This window comes from Macrobrachium nipponense, chromosome 15 (genome assembly GCF_015104395.2).
Source record: "Macrobrachium nipponense isolate FS-2020 chromosome 15, ASM1510439v2, whole genome shotgun sequence".
Taxonomy (NCBI): domain Eukaryota; kingdom Metazoa; phylum Arthropoda; class Malacostraca; order Decapoda; family Palaemonidae; genus Macrobrachium; species Macrobrachium nipponense.
In genome coordinates, this window is record NC_087208.1 from 45,096,284 (window position 1) to 45,101,283 (window position 5,000).

The 5,000-nt window shown below is 39.2% G+C and overlaps 1 long non-coding RNA gene across 1 annotated transcript in view; it reads right to left on the bottom strand.

The window, feature by feature from the left end:
- Positions 1-2,754, bottom strand: part of LOC135226865 (uncharacterized) — a 4,092-nt gene extending 1,338 nt beyond the window's left edge. The window contains exons 1-2 of the long non-coding RNA XR_010317295.1: positions 2,720-2,754; positions 197-379 (exon numbers count right to left, since the gene is read on the bottom strand). This is a non-coding gene — a long non-coding RNA (uncharacterized LOC135226865). The remainder of the gene's footprint in view (positions 1-196; positions 380-2,719) is intronic.
- Positions 2,755-5,000: the final 2,246 nt, after the last annotated feature.

Below are 5,000 nucleotides of genomic sequence, written 5' to 3' on the forward strand. Positions count from 1 at the left end.
ACTGTTAATAACAGGCATAGAATCATTGTGAATAACAAAGAGAGAGAGAGAGAGAGAGAGAGATTTGTTTGATAAGACATCCAGGCAAATTCGTTCTTAGTAACATATCCAGTTTACTTTAAACATCATGGCAAATTCATTGTTAATAACTCGCAGAGATCACTGTTAATAACATCATCTTCATTCCCAGACCCACCTCATAGAAGGGCGTCGGTCTGTACGCCCGAGGAGAGACGTAGGTCGATTCGGGAACGAAATAAGACGGAGGGGAATAACTCGTAGGTGACTGATAACTGGATACAGAAGAGTACCCAAACGGGCTCCTGGATGGAGCTGCCAGCGCGCTGGCTCCAGCTGCAAGCATCAGAACTGCGAACACCTGTAAATGATTGGTCGTTTTTGAGCGTTTTACGAACACCTGTAAATGATTAGTCGTTTGAGCATTTACAAACACCTGTTAGTCGTCTGAGATTGTACGAAGACTTGTAAATGATTAGTCGTTTGAGCGTTTACAAACACCTGTTAGTCGTCTGAGTTTATACAAACACCTGTAAATGATTGGTCGTTTGAGCATTTGACAAAAACCTGTAAATGATTAGTCGTTTGAGCATTTGACAAAAACCTGTAAATGATTAGTCGTTTGAGCATTTGACACAAACCTGTAAATAATTAGTCGTTTGAGAGTTTACAAACACCTGTTAGTCATCTGAGCTTATACAAACACCTGTAAATGATTAGTCGTTTGAGAGTTTACAAACACCTGTTATTTGTCAGAGCTTGTACGAACATCTGTAAATGATTAGTCGTCTGAGCGTTTTACAAACACCTGTAAATGATTGGTCGTTTGAGCATTTACAAACACCTGTCTATGATTAGTCGTTGAGCATTTACAAACACCTGTAAATGATTAGTCGTTTGAGCGTTTGACAAACACCTGTAAATGTTTAGTCGTCTGATCATTAACAAACACCTGTAAATTATTAGTCGTCTGATCATTTACAAACACCTGTCAATAAGTCGTTCTAGATGATTATGAACACCTGTAAATGATTAGTCGTTTGAGCATTTACTTACATCTGTCAGTAGGTCGGTTTGTATTCTTATGAATGCCTGTCAATAAGTCTTCTTGGATGATAATGGAACAGGCTCACCAAAGGGGGCCATTGACTTGAAATTCAAGCTTCCAAAGACTATTATGGTGTTTATTTGAAAGAAGTTACATAATATACTAGGAAATACAGAAAGGTCAATTATTAGAAGATAAAGGTTAATTAAATTGATAAGTAAATAGATAAAAATGTTATTAAAATGAGAAAACTAGAAAGAAAATTGATCACGCTATCAAGTTAAAGAAAATCTTATTGCCATCAGATAAAGTAGTGAAATGCGGTAATTACTTTTGGTAGAAATTACTTTGAATGAATGATTATTCGTCTAACCTAGTCATTAGTTCAACCAATTTACAGCTGATTAATCTTGTACCCATACCAGTTCTATACACGATTAATCTAACGAGGAACGCTCGTGGGAATTAGGTCACTAAAAAGTTCAAAGAAATATTATTGATGGCTTACTTTTACACTTTACTTTTATAAAGATGTGATCGTACCTAAGGGAATAAATTGATCGTACTTGAATCACATGATCGCTCCCGGCGTTCTGGAAGAGAGAGAGAGAGAGAGAGAGAGAGAGAGGTACCATTGTTAGCATGGCAAATTGATATTTCTGAAACCGCCTACCAGTTAGTCAGGCTTATGCTTATTTCCTGTTGTACGAGATCATTTTTTTTTTTTTTTTTTTGCGGTTTCCTCCAGAATTCTGAGGCTTGGGAGTCCATTAAGCCAAAATTATTCCCCCAACAGATATCAATCAATCAATCAATTGTTTCAGTATCACTCGTAAGTCTACCGTAGATGAGCCAGCTTAACGATTATGTTCTTGACACTTATGTACTTTTAAGTACTTCTAAGTAGTTCTAAGTGCGTGGTTCACAGTCACAGTGATTCTCCAACTATCCTCTTCTCCATTTCTTAATCCATATACGCTTAGGACTCGAACTCGCAGAGACTTTTCAGACTGTCCCTTATTCACTTCTCAGTCTCTGCTCTCCAGAGATTCTCTGAGTTACTCCTTAATCCCTAGACCGTTTGGGACTCGAACTCAAGAAGAATCTTTTCAAACGAACCTCAATTTACTTCTCAGTTCATGCTCTGCAAAAGGCTAGAAGTCACTTATTTATCTCTAGACCGTTTGGGACTCCCTGTTTACGAGTACTTCTCAATTTCTGCTCTGCTGAAGGTTCGAAGTCACTTCGAGTCATGATGGAAGATTTGATCTGAAAAACACAAAGCTTTGGATACTCCTGCAAAGATTGGCCTAAGAGTACAAGGTATAGGATGCCCCTACAAGGACCCCCCGAATAGCATAAGGTATAGGATTCCTCTCCGAAGACTCCCCAAATAACACAAGGTATAGGATTCCCCTCCCAAGAATCCCCACAAGGGCATAAGGTATAGGATGCCCCTCCGAAGACCCTCCGAAGCACGAGGTATAGGATTCCTCTACGAAGACCCCCCCCCCCCCCAAAGACCACAGGGTAAAGGATGCCACTCCAAAAACTCTCTGAAGTGTACAGACTATCTGATGCCCCCCTAAAGAGCTGCCATCCACAAGAAGAAGAAGAAGAAATGAAGAAACTTAAAAGCGTCCAGGACCTCACCTTCATCGTGGGATTCGTCGGCGGAGAGTGATGTCGATGGCTAACTCGGTGGGCCGTTATATACCCGCGAACCAATTCACGCTCTCGACAGGCAATTGGCAGACACAAAGACATCCATCCAGCCTCCAGGGCCACGGATAATCACAGGTGCTGTCAGCCGCCAGTTACAATCACATCAAGCAAATTACATGCACGTTACTCACACACCTCCCCCCCCTCTCTCTCTCTCTCTCTCTCTCTCTCTCTCTCTCTCTCTCTCAAATCGAATCGACTGTTTTACCCATTTATATTTTTCATAAGCTCAATTTTAATAATTCCGTTGTGTCCCCTGTCATTATTTTATCTCTCTCTCTCTCTCTCTCTCTCTCTCTCTCTCTCTCTCTCTCTCAACTCCTTTTAAATTTATCCATTATTATATTTCTTAGTTTCCAATTTTATTTTATTGCGGCGTGACTAACCTAGAAATTGTGACGCCCTTCTTAGTAGATGTAATCCATTAATTAGTCTCTCTCTCTCTCTCTCTCTCTCTCTCTCTCTCTCTCTCTCTTCTCTCTCTCTCTCTGAAGAACTCCACCTTCACCTACAGTCACGGTACAACGCATGATTAAGGCGCTATACCTGTTATTTCGCCTCCAGTGTTGGTCTGGATACCCCAAGGGGGCTATCTGCTCACTTGTTCATTTCGATGCACAGGTGAGTTTTATCTTCAGATAGATCGTGTCACGGTCGCTGATGGAGAGAGAGAGAGAGAGAGAGAGAGAGAGAGAGAGAGAGAGAGAGAGAGAGAGAGAGAGGTTTCAAAACAAATAAAGAAGCGATCGTTCTTGATTCTTAAGCTATTGTAGTCTTAAGGAAAAAGAGGATACCTACATTTACTTCATTAATGGGTATGATATTATCACAAATAGGTTCAGAGATTTTTTTTATTTTAATTTTATTGGGTTGAAGGAGAGTCCGGTTTTAGATTTCTCTGCCATATATATGTATATATTAATATAGGGTATATTCCTATCTATATTAATATAAAATATATATAATCAATATATATTATATATATTATATACTATATATATATAATATATACATATATATACACCCTTTCGCTTTCGGCCCTGATAGGGATTGTTCCATATGAAACAGGGCTCATCATCTTAATAATAAAATGATAATAATAATAATAATAATAATAATAATAATAATAATAATAATAATAATAATAATAATAATAATAATAATAATAATAACAATAATAATAATAATGTGGAAGTTTCTAACAGGTATCATCAGTGAAAGGTTATACAACTACCTAGAGGAGACAAGCACCATACCCCACCAACAGAAAGGCTGCAGAAGGAAGTGTAGGGGTACAAAAGACCAGCTCCTGATAGACAAAATGGTAATGAAGAACAGTAGGAGAAGGAAAACCAACCTAAGCATGGCATGGATAGACTATAAGAAAGCCTTCGACATGATACCACACAAATGGCTAATAGAATGCCTAAAAATATATGGGGCAGAGGAAAACACCATCAGCTTCCTCAAAAATACAATGCGCAACTGGAATACAATACTTACAAGCTCTGGAATAAGACTAGCAGAGGTTAATATCAGGAGAGGGATCTTCCAGGGCGACTCACTGTCCCCACTACCCTTCGTAGTAGCCATGATTCCCATGACAAAAGTACTACAGAAGATGGATGCCGGGTACCAATTCAAGAAAAGAGGCAATAGAATCAACCATCTGATGTTCATGGACGACATCAAGCTGTATGGTAAGAGCATCAAGGAAATAGATACCCTAATCCAGACTGTAAGGATTGTATCTTGTCACATCAGGATGGAGTTTGGAATAGAAAAATGCGCCTTAGTCAACATACAAAAAGGCAAAGTAACGAGAACTGAAGGGATAAAGCTATCAGATGGGAGCAACTTCAAACACATAGATGAGACTGGATACAAATACCTGGGAATAATGGAAGGAGGGGATATAAAACACTAAGAGATGAAGGACACGATCAAGAAAGAATATATGCAGAGACTCAAGGCGATACTCAAGTCAAAACTCAACGCCGGAAATATGATGAAAGCCATAAACACATGGGCAGTGCCAGTAATCAGATACAGCGCAGGAATAGTGAAATGGACGAAGGCAGAACTCCGCAGCATAGATCAGAAAACCAGGAAACATATGACAATACACAAAGCACTACACCCAAGAGCAAATACGGACAGACTATACATAACACGAAAGGAAGGAGGGAGAGGACTACTAAGTATAGAG